The sequence below is a fragment of the Geotrypetes seraphini genome, chromosome 2, assembly GCF_902459505.1.
Source record: "Geotrypetes seraphini chromosome 2, aGeoSer1.1, whole genome shotgun sequence".
Taxonomy (NCBI): domain Eukaryota; kingdom Metazoa; phylum Chordata; class Amphibia; order Gymnophiona; family Dermophiidae; genus Geotrypetes; species Geotrypetes seraphini.
Genome location: NC_047085.1, coordinates 280,098,600 through 280,115,777, shown reverse-complemented (window position 1 = coordinate 280,115,777; position 17,178 = coordinate 280,098,600). Strand labels below are relative to the sequence as shown.

At 44.9% G+C, this 17,178-nt stretch overlaps 1 protein-coding gene across 3 annotated transcripts in view; it reads right to left on the bottom strand.

The window, feature by feature from the left end:
• NSUN2 (NOP2/Sun RNA methyltransferase 2) overlaps positions 1-17,178 on the bottom strand; it is a 922,747-nt gene that overhangs the window by 427,545 nt on the left and 478,024 nt on the right. The window lies entirely within an intron of this gene.

Here is a 17,178-nt window from a genome sequence, read left to right as displayed (position 1 = left end):
TGCTCTGGACCCAAGCACTGGAGGCACCAATTGTGTGGGTCGGTGAGGGAGATCGGGCGTGCACACCGCTGGCACTTCTTAAAACCCGGTTGAGGGGGCATGAATGGAAACATGGCCTCCGCAAAATCGAACCCGGAGGCCTGTATGGTGGCAACAGGCCCCGCCGGGGCCGGCCTGAAAAAATAAAGAAAACTCGACGAGTTGTTATTTTTTTTTTTTTGAAAACAAAAATAAAGGGAATCCAATAAGAAAAAAGGAAAAAAAGTGAAGAAATACGCGAGCGGGAAGGCAAAAATTAGTTTTTCAACAGCCGTTGAAAACACATGCGTCTTCTTCGCTCCGCGGAAACGAATAAACTGGGGACCACGCTCTCCTCCGTCGGGCGGGAAGGCACTCGCGCATGCGCGGTGCGGCCAACTAGAACTTTCTAGTTAAAAAGGTCCGTACCGGGGCTCCGTTGGTGACGTCACCCATGCATTAAGAATATGCTGCCTGCTTGTCCTGGGATAATCAAGAAATCTCAGTCAATCACAATTACAACCAATCAAGATGAATTTCATTCAGTGCAATCATTGTGGTGCTTTAGTTCCCAGGCATACCATCTGGAGGCTCAAGGCTTGCCCCATCTGTCTTCAACTTGCTAGTACCAAAGAGGAACTCTGTAAACTTAAGCAGGAATTGGAGGCAATTAAAGTAGCTACAATCAACCCACACAAATATAATCACTTACAACCTCTCCCCTAAAGAATAAAACAACCCAGGAATAAATGGATCACAGTAGGCTCAGGTAGACTGCGGCATGTGATACAGAAACATTCACCTTCACAATTGTTGCCCCTAAAGAATCCCTTTGCTCCATTAGAGAATTGTGATGCTTAAGATAAAAGACCCGAGGAGGAACTAGAACCAATGAAGATAACTTGTGAAGTAAAGAACCTCCAAAGCACATATAAAAAAGCTCAAACCAGGAAATTATTGTTGCTAGGGGATTCCATCATCAGAAGGATTAACCTTGGAACACAGGACAAGGAACTCAAAATAGTGAATGTCTTCCAGGATCCTGAGCTACCAGGAATGCCAGACAAATACTGACAATAATTAGGGAAGAAGCAAAGAATTTGAACTCTGATATTATTATCCACTTTGGAACAAATGACCTAGCCAACAATAACTGACTTGCAGTGCAGAAAGATTTTCGGGAGCTGGGGAAAGGGATAAAATCTTTTGTAAAGCCTGGATCTTTTTCAGAAATACTGCCTACTTTTGGAAAGGGAGAGGAAAGAGTACAAAATACTGAGAACTTAACAGGTGGCTCAAAGCCTGGTATCATCAAGAAGGCTTTAGGTACATAGGAGGATGGGGGCAATACATGGAAAAACAAGAGACTGTATTGTAATGATGGTGTGCACCTTACCATGAGGAAAAAGAATTCTGGCTGAGAAATTCATGCAATATGTTTGTAGGCATTTAAACTAGAAGGTGGGGGTGGCATATGTATGGCAGCTACTTCTGGTGGCTATCCCCAGCAAAAGAAAAGATATGATGATGATAAAGATAGGAACGAAAACAACAATATTAGCAATTCATTTCCTAGCGATGCAACAACCGGGCTATAATCTCTTTAGGAAGGACAGAGATGGTCGAAAAGGTGGCGTAGCTGCTCTCTATTTAAAGACAGATATCCAAGAGACTGAAATGCAGGAGTCTGGGGAAAGGAAGAAGTGATATGGATTGTTTTGAAAAATTAAGATGGAACTTCTGTCCACTCGGGTGTTATCTATAGACCTCTGACACAATCGCAGCAAATTGACAAAGATCTGATTATGGATATACAAAAGTTGGGAACGAAAGGGAATATGCTGTTGCTGGGTGATTTCAACCTGTCTGATGCGGACTGGAATGCTCTGTCAGCGGAATTGGAAACAAGTAGGGAGATTGTGGATGCCTTTCAAAGGGCTAAACTAAACTAAACTAAACCAAACCTTAGGTTTATATACCGCATCATCTCCACAATCGTAGAGCTCGGCACGGTTTACAAGAGTTGAGAGAGAAAGGAACTCCAATGAAGTTAAAGGGTATAGTGAGAAGGATATTTGGGGGGCTTAGGATGCCAAAGATGGGGTAGGTATTACATTTTTGAAAAAAGCCAGGTTTTCAGATGTTTGCGGAAGAGTTGAAGAGAGCTCAGGATCCGGAGGGAGGAGGTAAGGTTGTTCCAGAGCTCAGTGAATCTGAAGGGGAGGGAGGTCCCTAGTTTTCCTGCACGGGAAATGCCTTTTAATGAAGGAAAGGATAATTTTAGTTTGTGAGTGGGTCTGGTGGTATTAAGATTTAAGGAGTTCCAGGAGAGTGGGATGAAGGGAGGGAGGATGCCGTGAAGGATTTTGAAAATTAGGCAGGCGCATTTAAAGTGGACCCTGGTGATAATCGGAAGCCAGTGAAGCTTAGACAGGAGCGGTGAGACATGGTCGAATTTACTTTTTGCAAAGATGAGCTTGGCCGCGGCATTCTGGATCCGCTGAAGTCTTTGAAGGTTTTTCTTGGTAAGGCTTAGGTAGATTGAGTTGCAGTAGTCCAGTCTGGACAGGATGATAGATTGGACGAGAACGGTAAAGTGATTTAGATGGAAATAGGATCTTACTTTCCTCACTCAGCATGTGAAGGCTGAAATAGCATTTTTTTGCCAAGGAATTGAGGTGATCGTTGAAGGACAAAGTGGAGTCGATGATGATGCCCAGAACATTGCTTGAGGACTCCAACTGCAGAGAGGAGCCAGATGACAGGAGGATGGAGGTGGGAAGTTGGTCTAGTTTAGGGCCGAGCCAAAGTAGTTTAGTTTTGGACTCGTTCAGTTTCATTTTGACAGTATGGGCCCAGGACTGGAGGTGTGTGCCCCTTTTCATGGGTTGGGGATGGGGCGGGGGGGGAGGGGGGGAAGCCAAGGGTGGTGAGGAAGCTAATAAATTCGGTTGTGTCCTTGCTGGTGAGGTCGTCTAGGTGGAGATTGATGTCCCAAATAATCAGTAGTCTTTGGAATTTGAGGAAGGCATTTGTTATAGTCTCGAGGACGAGTTCAGAGGATTTGTTCCAAGGGGTGGGTGGGCGATATAGAAGCAGGATACCCAGTGCATGGGGGTGGAGTTCATCGTTGACAGAGGCTAGCATGTATTCTAGTGAGGTGTGACTGCCTTTTTCGAGGAGCTGGACATCGAAGAATGATTTGTATAGCAATGCGAGGCCACCTCTTTTACGGTTGGTTCTGGGAGATAAGAGGCCATGGTAGCTGTGGGAGCAGAGTTCGTTTTGAGTAAATTGGTCATCTTTTGTGATCCATGATTCCGTGATGCATAAGAATCCGGGGTCAGAATCCTCGAGTAGATCCTTCAAAATTTGGATCTTGTTGCATGCGGATCTGACATTGCAATAAAGTGTTGGGACTGGGGTGAGGGAGCCGGAGGCGAGGTTTGGGAGGTTGGCAGGGGGAATAGGCCTTAGAGAGGCAAGGTTGGTTCTTCGAGGGTTTTTTTGGGGGGGATGGTTTCTGGTGCGTATCAGCGAGGGGATTCTGAAGCCAGAGCAGATATTATTGACACTTGCAGAATTAAGGGGGTTGGGGGAGGGAGGTAATAAGCAGAGGGTGGTGTTGAGCGAGGAGCAGAGTAGGAGGAGAAGGAGCCACGAGGGTGGCTTCATGGTGAGAGATTGGGAAGTCTTAGTGGGTGGGGAGGCAGGTAAGAACTGGGGAACCTTTGGAAAGGGGAGGCAGGACTTTTTTTTAAATTAAATTAAATTTATTTATTTTTTTAAGAAAGCTAGGATGCCTGTTAACATGGCAACGGGCGGAGGAGGGAAGGATAAGATGAAGGAAAGCTTCCTCCTTCCTCAGCCTGGGAAAAGTTGCTGGGGTGGATTTTTGGCAGCCCTCGGGGGTCTGAAGATGAATCCGACGCTGGAAGCTTTCAGTAGCCCTAGGAGGGCTGAAGATGAGTTCGGCGCTGGAAGAGTTCAAAGTAGAAGCGGGCAGAGTCAGCCCGGGCGGTCCTGCACCGGCAGGAACCTTTGAGTCGGCGATCCCAAGAGGCTGGGGGGAGAACAGGGCTCTGAGGGCAGTGGCAGAGCCGATCCCTCTTGCTGAAGTGGCGTCGGGCGGAGGAAGGAGGGACAGGATGAAGGAAAGCTTCCTCCTTCCTCAGCCTGGGAAAAGTCGCTGGGGGGGGGGATCTTTCGGCGGCTTGAGGGGGGCTGAAGAAGAATCAAGGCGCTGGAGAATACAAAGGAGGAGCGGGCAGAGTCAGCTCCGAAGATGGCTGTATTTTTGGTGACGGAACCCACAGGAAAAAAGCGATACCGGATCTGGTGTTCACAAATGGAGTAAGTGTCTCTAATGTCTGAATGGTGGCCCACCTGGGAAGTAGCAATCTGGTTCGATATAGCAGCCAAAGTGGAGGATAGCCACACAAAACTCAAAGTCCTGAATTTCAAATATACAGATTTTAGTAGCTTGGTAGAATAAAAACAAAAGAATTGCCGCTGCTGGGTCAGACCGGTGGTCCATCGTGCCCAACAGTCCGCTCATGCGGCGGCCCTCTGGTCAAAGACCAGCACCCTAACTGAGACTAGACCTACCTGTATACGTTCTGGTTCAGCAGGAAAGTACCCAAGAAAAGGACTTGGGGGTAATAGTGGACAACACAATGAAGCCGTCGGCACAGTGCACAGTGGCTTCTAAGAAGGCGAATAGAATGCTGGGTACTATCAAGAAAGGTTTTACAACCAGAATGAAAGAAGTTATTCTGCCATTATATCGGGCGAAGGTGCGCCCGCATCTGGAGTACTGCGTCTAATATTGGTCACCTGTCACAACCCTAGCCTTAAGGCTAGGCTTGTGACAGTCAAATCTCCTCCAAATCCTCCCCTTCTCTTGAAAAGGGCTGATCACTGCAGCAGGTTAAACTCTGATAGACAAACAGGGTTTGAGTTTCCTTGGAAACATCAGTCTACAGAATCCCAGGGAGTAGAAGAGGAGTGGGAGAATAGCCTGTTGCAGAGGGAGGGGACTTATTCAAAAGGACAGCCTGAGAGTCAGTGTCAGAGAGCATCTAATGAGCCTCTGCTGGGGCCAATTAAGGCTAAACTGAGAGGCCAGCAGAAGCAGCAGGTTAGCCCTCCCCCTTCCAGGTCAGGGCGTGGACAACTCAGAGCATTAGAGGCTGTGCTGAGGAAGAACAAATCAGTCTTCCCTGGGTCAGCCCAGGAAGCAGTCTCAAGGGACTGGGCTCCTGACTTTCCACTGAATCAGGACGTTGATATGGCAGAGGTATCCACTGTCCCTGGGGTGAACCAGCCAACTTGCCAGGAAGCCGGGGAACCTATGGATACTACACAAGAACCAGATGAAACACAGATGGACCAAAGCTAAGTTGAATTACCTTTTTGATTGTTTGCTTTTGGAATCTTGTTTTCTGAGTTGGTTTGGAAGCACCAGTCAAGTGCTGACAGCATGAGCAGTGCTGAGCTAACTGCTGCAGCTGTACCTTAGGCTGGTGACAAGAGAGGAAAGTGTGGAGTTTTTGTACATTTTCTCCTTTTGTTTTTTTTTTGCCTATTTTGGTGAATGAATGTATGGAAAAGGAAGTAGTGGGGAGAATCCACATAATATCCTCAGGGAGGGATCGTGGGGCCAAATTTTTGGCAAGCTTTGTGCTAAAGTGGATTCAGCTACTCCCCTCCCCCACCAACTGTTTGTTAGGTTGGCTGGGGAAGGCCTGTTAAGCCAGGCTTAGGCAACACATTCATTGGAGTTTGAAAGACATTGGGAATAACCAGCAGAAGCACTGGGCGTTCCGGTAGCCATATTACTTTGTGCCCTTTTTGGACTGTGAGATTGTGAGGGCAAGGCTACTATAGTACCATTTTAAACTTACCTGCCAGAAAGGTGTGTGTGGGCTTTGTTTTGCAAGCCCGAATTTTCTTTGTATTTGTTTGAAATTTAAAGACTAAAATTGTAGCAGTTGTTACTCGAGAAATAAAGTTGGACACAAGTTCAGTTAAATCTTTATTGTTCCTGACATTTATTTTTTCTATTTTTGATGAGAACCAGCAGGACCTTCAACATCCTTTGAAGGCACGGCGAGTTCGGCGTTGGGTGAGCATTGGCCGGTGGCCTGTTGCAAAACCCGGCACCGGCACGCTCACACACCGTACCTTAAGAAAGATATGGCGATACTCGCGAGGGTTCAGAAAAGAGCGACACGATAGAAAAAAAGGTATGGAAAACCTTTCATATGCTGAAAGATTAGAGAAACTGGGGCTCGTTTCCCTGGAGAAGCAGAGACTTAGAGGGATCATGATAGAGACTTACAAGATCATGAAGGGCATGGAGAAACTGGAGAGGGACAGATTCTTCAAACATTCGAAAACTACAAGAACGAGAGGGCATTCAGAAAAATTAAGAGGGGACAGATTTAGAACCCATGCTAGGAAGTTCTTCTTCACCCAAAGGGTGGTGGACACCTGGAATGCGCTTCCAGAGGGTGTGATAGGACAGAGTACGGTTTTGGGGTTCAAGAAGGAAAGAAAGGGGATAGAAGGGATAGAGGATTACTATACAGGTCCTGGACCTAATGAGCCGCCGCGTCAGCGGACTTCTGGGCATGATGGACCTCTGGTCTCACCCAGCAGAGGCACTGCTTATGTTCTTTGTTTTGAATCCCTGGAGGGTGTTCTCCCCTATGACAGACTCTGGAACAGCGTTCCAGTTTTCTACCACTCTCTGAGTGAAAAATAACTTTCTTATGTTCGTAAGGAATCTATCCCCTATCAATTTTACAGAGTGCCCTCTCATTCTCCCTACCTTGGAGAGGGTGAACAACCTGTCCTTATCTACCAAGCCTATTCCCTTCAGTACCTTGAATGTTTCTATCATATCCCCTTTCAATCTCCTCTGTTCGAGGGAGAAGAAGACCAGTTTCTCTAATCTTTCGCTGTTCGACAACTCCTCCAGTCCCTTAACCATCTTAGTTGCTCTTCTCTGGACCCTTTCGAATAGTACTGTGTCCTTCTTCATGTACGGCGACCAGTGATGGACGCAGTACTCCAGGTGAGGGCGCATCATAGCCCGGTACAACGGCATGATAATATTTTCCGATCTGTTCGTGATCCCTTTCTTTATCATTCCTAGCATTCTGTTCGCCCATTTCGCTGCTGCACATTGTGTGGTCGGCTTCATTGACTTGTCGATCAGAACCCCCAAGTCTCGTTCCTGGGAGGTCTCTCCAAGTACTGCCCCGGACATCCTCTATTCGTGCTTGAGATTTTTGTTACCTACATGCATCACTTTACACTTATCCACGTTGAACATCATCTGCCATGTCGATGCCCATTCCTCGAGCCTGATTATATCACGTTGCAGATCTTCGCAATCCCCCTGCGTTTTCACTACTCTGAATAACTTTGTATCATCTGCAAATTTAATCACCTCACTCATCATACCAATGTCCAGATCATTTATAAAGATGTTGAAGAGCACGGGTCCAAGCACTGAGCCCTGCAGCACTAGTGACGCTCTTCCAGTCCGAGTATTGTCCATTTACCCCCACTCTGTTTCCTATGCTCCAGCCAGTTTTTAATCCACGTGAGTTTTTCACCCTCAATTTCATGGCTCGCAATTTTCCAAAATAGTCGTTCATGTGTAACCTTGTCAGTCGCCTTCAAAAAATCTAGATATACAATGTCGACCGGGTCACCTTTGTCTATCTGCCTGTTTACTCCTTCAAAGAAGTGCAGCAAGTTCGTCAAACACAATCTGCCTTTGCTAAAACCGTGCTGACTGGTCCTTATCAGCCCATGTCCGTCAAGGTGATCAATTATGCGGCCCTTTATTAGCGCCTCTACCATCTTATCTGGTACCGAGGTCAGACTCACCGGTCTGTAGTTTCCCGGATCTCCCCTCGAACCTTTCTTGAAGATCGGCGTAACATTCGCCACCTTCCAGTCTTCCGGAATCTTTCCCGATTTGATCGACAGATTGGCTATTAGTTGAAGCAGTTCAGCTATGGTCCCTGAAGAAAGGGCTGATTGGATGGGAAGACATAAGAGAAATGGAAAAACAGTAGTCTAAGTTGAAAAGTGCAATAAAAAGAGCTACTGACCTTTATGTGAAGAAAATTAAATAAAAATAAGATAAACAGGCAACCAATATGGTTCTCCAAACTAGTGGCAGAATAAATAAAGGCAAAAGAATTGGCGCATGTGAAATATAAAATAACTCAAGAAAAATAGAGAAATGAATATCGGATGAAACTGAAAGAAGTCAACAAAAAATACATCTGGCGAAAATGCAAGCAGAAGAGCAAGTTGCTATAAATATAAAAAAGGGAGACAAAATTTTTTTCAGCTATATCAATGAAAGGAAAAAGATAAAAAATAGAATTACGAGACTGAAAGAAGATGTAAATCGCTATGTGGAGAGTGATGAGGACAAAGCAAACATGCTAAACAAATACATGTTTGGTATTCATGGATGAAAAACATGGAGAAAACTGCAATTGGTTAGCAAAGTTACACCTGAGAATGGGGTGGATAACTGCACCTTTCACGGATGAAAGTGTTTATGAGCAACTTGAAAAATTAAAGGTGGACAAAGCTATGGGACCTAATGGGATCCTTCTCAGGATATTGAAGGAACTTAGAGAGGTTCTGGTGGGTTCTCTTAAAGATTTGTTCAATACATCTTTAGAGACAGGAGAGGTTCTGCAGAACTGGATGTGGTCCCTCTCACAAAAGTAGTTACAGAGATGAAGCGGGATACTACAGGCCGGTAAACCTCATTTCAGTTATTGGAAAAATAATGGAAACATTGCCGAAGGAAAGGAGAGTGAAATTCTTAGAATCTAATGGGTTACAGGATCCGAGGCAACATAGTTTTACTAAAGGTAAATCATGCCAAACAAATCTTATTGAATTCTTTGACTGGGTGAGCAGAGAATTGGATCAAGGAAGTGCGCTAGATGCAATTTACTTAGATTTCAGCAAAGCCTTTGACACGATTCCTCACAGGAGGCTCTTAAACTCCATGGGCTGAAGTTAGGACCCAAAGTGGTGAACTAGATTAGAAGCTGGTTGACGGACAGACGCCAGAGGGTGGTAGTTAATGGAATTCGGTCAGAGGGAAAGGTAGTGGAGTGCCTCAGGGATCGGTGCTGGGACCGATCCTGTTCAATGTTTGTGAGCGACAACGCTGAAGGGTTAGAACAGGGGTATCAAAGTCCCTCCTCGAGGGCCGCAATCCAGTCGGGTTTTCAATATTTCCCCAATGAATATGCATGAGATCTATTTGCATGCACTGCTTTCATTGTATGCTAATAGATCTCATGCATATTCATTGGGGGAAATCCTGACAACCTGACTAGATTGCGGCCCTCAAGGAGGGACTTTGACACCCCTGGGTTAGAAGATAAGGTTAGCCTTTTTGCGAATGATACCAAGATTTATAACAGAGTAGATACCCTGGAGGAAGTAGGAAACATGAAAAAGGATCTGCAAAAGTTAGAGGAATGGTCTAATGTCTGGCAACTAAAATTTAATGCGAGGAAGTACAGAGTGATGCATTTGGAGGATAGAAATCCAAGGGAACAGTATGTGCTAGGAGGTGAGAGGCTGATTTTGTCTGACAATCTAAACAGTGTGATAAAGTGGTAGCTGTAGCCAGAAGGATGCTAGGTTGTATAGAAAGAAGAATAACCAGCAGAAGGGGGGGGGATCTGTTTTTGCCCCTATATAGGTTGTTGGTGAGACCGCACTTAAGACTATTGTGTTCAGTTTTGGATGTGGTATCTGGTGAAGGATATAAAAAGACTTGAAGCGGTCCAGAGGAAGGCAACGAAAATGGTAAGGGGTTTGAAGGAAAAGAAGTATGAGAAGAGACTGGAAGTCTTAAATATGTATACTCTGGAGGAGAGGAGGGAGATATGATATAGATATTTAAATACTTGAAAGGTATTAATATAGAACCACATCTTTTCCAGAGAAGAGAAAATGGTAAAACTAGAGGCATAATTTGAGGTTGCAGGGAGGAAGACTCAGGAGCAATGTTAGGAAATTCTTTTTCACGGAGAAGGTGGTAGATGCCCGGAATGCCCTCCCAGGAGAAGTGGTAGAGAAGAAAATTGTGATGGAATTCAAAAAAGCATGAGATAAACATAGAGGATCTCTAATTAGAAAATGAAGAATGTAAATTAAAGAGCTAAGGCTGGTACTGGACAGACTTGCACGATCTGTGCCCCTTATGTTGTGATTTGGTATAGGATGGTCTGGGGAGGGCATCAATGGGAACTTCACTAACTTGGAATATGAGGATGTTACTGGCCATACTTTATAGTAGATATCCTGCAAACTGGATGGTTGGATAGGCTGGAGTGAGCTTGGACGGCAACTTTAGCATTTCGAACCTAGGAGAATACCAGGTGGATTTTACAGTTTATGACCCAGAAATATCAGAGAGACAAGTTAATTTAATAATGTGTGGGTATAACTAATGGGCAGACTGGATGGACCGTTATGGTCTTTATCTGCTATCATTTACTATGTTACTATGTTTTTCACAGTCGCAATATTCTTCATCTGACTGATATCACTTCTGGTGGTTGGAGGAATGTTGGCTTAGAGCAGGGGTGTCAAAGTCCCTCCTCGAGGGCCGGAATCCAGTCGGGTTTTCTGGATTTCCCCAATGAATATGCATTGAAAGCAGTGCATGCAAATAGATCTCATGCAGATTCATTGGGGAAATCCTGAAAACCCGACTGGATTCTGGCCCTCGAGGACCGACTTTGACACCTGTGGCTTAGAGCTTCCTCTCTGCTGTTGCCGCTGCTGCCCCACCCTAGAGGGCCCCCCTTGCTGCCACTGCCCTCCTTGGAAAGCTGCCTTGCCATCTCTGCCACACTTGCTGCCACTGCCCTACCAAAGGAGTGGCCTTGCCTGCACTTGAGGTCACTGCTGCCCATCATCTGATGACAGAACCTCTGCAATTCACTATATCGTCCCTTCAACCTTTCATAGCCTGACGGCAGTACTAGCAATTAAAGTAGAGCACTTTCTGCAGGCTAGCTGGCTCCAGTCTCTCGTGGTCTCTTCAATTCCTACTAAACCAGAACAGGAAGTTACATCAGGTGTTATGGTGTAGCAGGGTCTGAAGAGACCACAAGAGACTTGAGCTTGAAAGCCTGATGGCAGTGCTCTTTTTAAATTGCTATCACTGCGGCAGCCAATAAAAAAGTTAGAGTAAGGGAAGGAAAGATAGACCCAACCACAGGGGGAGGGAGGAAGGAGAGAGATATGACCTGATTTGACCACGGGAGGGGGGGGAGGGAACAGAGAGAGATACCTGACCAGATGAGTGAGGGAGGAATGGAGAGGGTAGGAGCGTACAGGAAGATTTCCTGGGAGAAAGAGGGGCAGACCACAACCTGACTTGACCACCGGAAGGGGGGTGGGGACAGAGAGAGATACCTGACCAGGAGAAAGGGAGGGAGAAAGGGAGAGGGTAGGAGTGCACAGGAAGATTTCCTGGGAGAAAGAGGTGCAGACCTGGGAATAGAGTGACGCTGGAGAGGGCCAGATTCTGGAAATACAGAAGGAGAAAACAAGGCATATGTGATAGAAATGAGAGAAGGAGTGAAATGTTGAGCACAGAGTGTTAGGGAAAGGGAGGGTTGAGAAGACAGAAGGGAAGGCATGTAAGGGAATGGAAAGGAAAGGTTCTAGACTTTAAAAAAAAAATAACTTGGTTCGGATGGGGGAATTACGTCAAGGAATTGTTATCTGGATGGGAATGTCTGGAAGGAGTGGAAATGCAATGGGCAAAATTAAAAGGAGTAATTGTAAGAGCAATAAAACTTTTTGTGAGGCAACTAAATAAAAGTAAGAGGAAAAGAAGGCCACTTTGGCTCTCAAAAGTAGAAGCTGAGAAGGTAAGGAATAAGAGGTTAGCTTACATAAACTACAAAAGATCACAGAAAGAGGAAGACACGCAAAAATATCTGGAAAAGTTAAGAAAGGCTTGTCGCATAGACAGGAAGACAAAGATGCAAATGGAAGAAAAAATAGCTGACAAAGTAAAATGGGGAGACAAGACATTTTTTAGATATATTAGTGATAGGAAGAAATGCAAAAGTGTCATTGTGAGACTCGAAGGTGAAGGGGAGAAATATGTAGAAGCTGATAAAGAAAAGGCTGAACTGCTTAAAAAATATTTCTGTTCTGTGTTCACAGTTGAAGCGCTGGGAGCAGGACCACAGAAGTCAAACATGAATAGGGATGGAGGAGTGTTAGACCCTGAACGATTTTGAAAGGGCTGTGTTCGTGAGGAGCTAGCTAAAATAAAGGTAGACAAAGTGATGAGGCCAGATGGTGTACATCCAAGGGTGCTGGTGGTTCCGCTAACTGACCTTTCAATGAGTCTCTAGAGTTGGGAGTGATACCAGAGGACTGGAGAAGGATGGATATGGTCCCTCTTTACAAAAGTGGAAGTAAGGAAGAAGTACGGAATTACAGGCTATGTAACTTCAAGAACTTGATCTAAATCTTATTGTAAACTGCATAGATTCCTTGCAGAAAATTGCGGCATATAAGACACTGTATTATAAGTCTGACTTCTGTGGTAAGCAAATTAATGGAAACACTTTTAAAACATAGAATGGTGAAGTTTTGGGAATCCTGTGGATTAAAGCACTGGAAGCAACATGGATTCACTAGAGATAAGACTTGTCAGACAAATCTATCAATTTCTTTGAGAATTGGATAGAGGGAGTGCATTAGATGTGGTGTATTTAGATTTTAGCAAAGCCTTTGACAAGTGTTCCATACAGACATCTAATAAATAGAGTGCCCTCGGGATGGGCCCCAAAGTGACGGGCTGGGTCAAGAACTGGTTGAGTGGAAGGCGACAGAGGGTAGTGATCAATGGAGATTGCCCTGAGGAAAAGGATGTTACCAGTTCTATTTTTGGGCCTGTCCTTTTTAACTGCAGGGCTGTCGGGTAAGATTTGCCTCTTTGTGGATGATACCAAAATCAGCAATAGAGGTAGATACCCAGGTGTGAATAACATGATGACAGACCTAGCTATGCTTGAAGAATAGTCTGAAATTTGGCAGCTAAAATTTAATGCTAAGAAATGCTGCAAAAACCTGATGGAATGGTACAGTTTAGGGGGTGAAGAACTTAAGTGCACGACAGAAGAACAGGACTTGGGTGTGATTGTATGTGATAATCTTAAGGTGGCCAAACAGGTTGAAAAGGTGATGGCGAAAGCTACAAGTTTGCTAGGGTGCATAGGGAGGTATGGCCAGTAGGAAAAAGGAGGTATTGATGCCCCTGTATAAGACTCTGCCGAGTCCTCATTTAGAATATTGTATACAATTCTGGAGGCCGCATCTTCAAAAAGATATAAAAATGATGGAGTCGGTCTAGAGAAAGGCTACTAAAATGATGCGTGGTCTTTGTCATAAGACGTATGGGGACAGGCTTAAAATCTCAATCTGTATATTTTGGAGGAAAGGCTGGAGAAGGTGAGATATGACAGAGACCTATGTGATGTAAATGAGCATGAGTAGAGTCTCATTTGAAATGAAGCTCTGGAATGAGAGGGCATAGGATAAAGTTAAGAGGAGATAGGCTCAGGAGCAATCTAAGGACATACTTTTTTACAGAAAGGGTGGTAGATGCATTGAACAGTCTCCTGGTAGAAGTAGTGGAATCAGAGACTCTGTCTGATTTCATGAAAGTCTGGGATAGGCACGTGGGATGGGCAGACTGGATGGGCCATTTGGCCTTTATCTGCCATCGTGTTTCTACATGCTAAGTTCATTTCTAAGCATGGCCAACAAAAAGAGCTTTTCAAAAATTCATTTCTGGCCATGTGTTAATGTTAGCATTAATGCACAGCTATTAAAAAGAAAAACGTTTCTAAGGGAGCACTTATTACCAGCTATTTAGGAAATGATAAGGCAGGGGTGTCAAAGTCCCTCCTCGAGGGCCGCAATCCAGTCATGTTTTCAGGATTTCCCCAATGAATATGCATGAGATCTATTAGCATATAATGAAAGCAATGCATGCAAATAGATTTCATGCATATTCATTGGGGAAATCCTGAAAACCCGACGGGATTGCGGCCATTGAGGAGGGAATTTGACACCCCTGTGATAAGGGCTCTCACCTATTGGCCGCATTAACTAGTTAGTGTTAATGCAAATGTGCTAGCTAATAAATACAAAAATATAATTACTGAACATTTTAGCACTTAACACAGCTTAGTAAAGAGGCTCCTTAAGAAGGCCAAGGTCTGCGCAATAATTTAATAGCTATTTCTAAGATGTGTTCATCCATGCTGCACAAGTACAAAAGATGTGACCTTATCCAACAGTAGCAAAAACATACTTTTTCCCCAGATATAAAAAGTAGACAAATTTTTGAGAAAACATAGAAATTACTTGAAAGAACAGATGTCTTTGACTAAGATAAAGAAACAAGGCTTTATCATCTTCTATACAGCACATGCTCTAAAACCTAGAAAAAAGGATAGGTACTCTGCCATTTGTGATTTACTGATTTCACAATTATGGTCATAAGCATGTCCTAAAAGCCTAGGGATAGCATTGTTTAGTTTCATAAGCAATCATATTTGGCCATTGTTTTGTCTAACACGTGTTGTCAGCAAAGCCCACTGTGTCTGACAGTATTTGTGAATTCTTTACTGGGAACTGTTTATTCAGACAGAACATCTGTAATTTGAAAGTCTTTATTTTTTTTGTTTTAGTTTTATTTAGCGCTGCACTGCTAGCTGGTGACCTTCTTTTCAACAGGCAATTGTTTAATACCATTTTATTGCGGTTTTTTACAAACCTTGTCAACCATTGACCCCTGAAGAAGGTGTGTTCTCCAAAACACGGACCGTGTCGGGTCTCTTGGTTTGTAATGTAATGTAATGTAATAAGGATTTAACTGCATTAAATATCTGGTATAATAAACATAGCCTGCATCTTGTACATACTAGTCTGCAGTTTTCTTTTTGCTTCACGCTTGTCGCTTTTGCACTGCAGACCTTGTTGGATTTCTTTTGCTGTTTATTTTTTTTGTAACATCACTGTCTGTATTCAGTCTCTTCCTCTGTAAACTGCTCTGAACTGCTTGTGGTATTGCGGTATACAAAAAATGAAAGATTAGTTTTCTTACCTCTGCTAATCTTCCTTCTTGTAGATCTCCTCTGGAGCCTGAACTATCGGGTAATGCATCCATTCAAGCCTTGGCTGCAGAACTTAAAAATAACAGCAACCCCCTCTGCGAGGTCACCTGTGCGGTTACTCCCCTTGAAGTTCAGTAGGTAGCAAAGCCAGGAGTATCTAATACAAACAGGAAACACAAGAAAAAGAAAGGGGGTGCGGGGACCCCCAATACAAATCAATGCTGCTCATGATAACCAAATACATAATCAACAACCGCCAATAAAAGGCTAAATTAGGATAATAAGAAATTGAAACATTTCACACCTGCAAAACTGAAGAAACAGGTCACTTAAGAAGACCCAGCCTAAAGAGCAGAAGGGGCACCATCCCAGGACCCCTAAAACCCCATAAGCTTAAATAAAAGGACACTCGGAGAAATGTTAGCGAGGCTGGTCAAAGAGAGAAAGCCAACTTACCAATTACTGGCAGGCAACCTGCGAATTGAGGAAAACAGATGGGCAGGAGTTCAGGCTCCAGAGGAGATCTACAAGAAGGAAAATTAGCAGAGGTAAGAAACCTAATCTTTCATTCTTGTACAATCCCTCTGGAGCCTGAACTATCGGGACGTATGAAAGCAGTCCCAAATCTAAGGGGGGGGGCCAATGAGCCCGCCACCAGAACAGAAGGGCCAAAGGCCGCAACACCCATAGCTGCCACATCAAGCCAGTAAAACCTAGAAAAACAATATGAAGGAAAACCCATGTGGCCGCCCGACAAATCTCCTCAGGCGAGACCACATGAGAGTCAGCCCACAATGAAGCCCTTCCTCTGGGAGAGTGAGCCATCACGCCAAGGGGAGACAGCTTCCCCACCGCCAAATAGGCTGTGGAAATGCCCGCATGCAACCAATGCGAAAAGGTAGCCTTGGAAGCATGCTGACTCTGGTGTGCGGGGCCCGCCAGGACAAACAGATGATCCGACAGACGGAAGTCGTTAGTAGGCGCAAGGCATCTCAAAAGGAGACGCCACACCTCCAGAGACCGCAAAACATGGGTCTTAGACTTGGAACCCGACAGAACAAAAGAGGGTAGCCGATGTGCAATTCTGTAGGCCACATTACCGTAAAGATGTACTTTGAGTTGAATCAGTCCAGCGAATGGCCACTAGGATGGTCTCCGGACTCAAGGGTCTCTCATACGAGGAAAGACTGGGCAAGTTGCAGCTCTACTCTCTAGAGGAGCGCAGGGAGAGGGGTGACATGATTGAGACGTTTAAATACGTCACGGGTCGTGTCGAGGTGGAAAACGACATATTCTTTCCTAAGGGACCTTCGGTCACAAGGGGGCACCCGCTCAAACTCAGAGGAGGGAGATTTAGTGGTGACACCAGGAAGTATTTCTTTACAGAAAGGGTGGTGGATCACTGGAACAAACTATCAGTGCAGGTGATCAAGGCCACTAGCGTGCTCGACTTTAAGAATAAATGGGACATCCACGTGGGATCTCTACATGGGTCGAGAAGCACTCTGACTTAATGGGGTGGGACAGTAGAGTGGGCAGACTTGATGGGCTATAGCCCTTTTCTGCCGTCATCTTTCTATGTTTCTATGAACTACCTGGGAGACATGGACTGCTGACCCCATGTGCAGAAGAAAAGAAGACACGGTCCTGAAAACAATCGCAGACTTCGTAATGTGGAGAAAAGGATCCCTGCATGACATAGCCTGAAGCTCCGACCTGAGCAGAAGCGACTGTAACGAGGCAATCAGTCTTGATGGCAACATCTCTTAGAGAAATCCCAGCCAGGGATTCATAGATCAGACGAGCCATTGAGTGGAGAACCAGACTCAGATCCCTAGGAGAATCCGGCAGTCGCAAGGGAGGCCGCAGCCTCCCCGCCCCTCCCCCCATAAGAAGCCTACAACATTTTGGGGAGACACCAGAGAACCCCCGAGAGAAG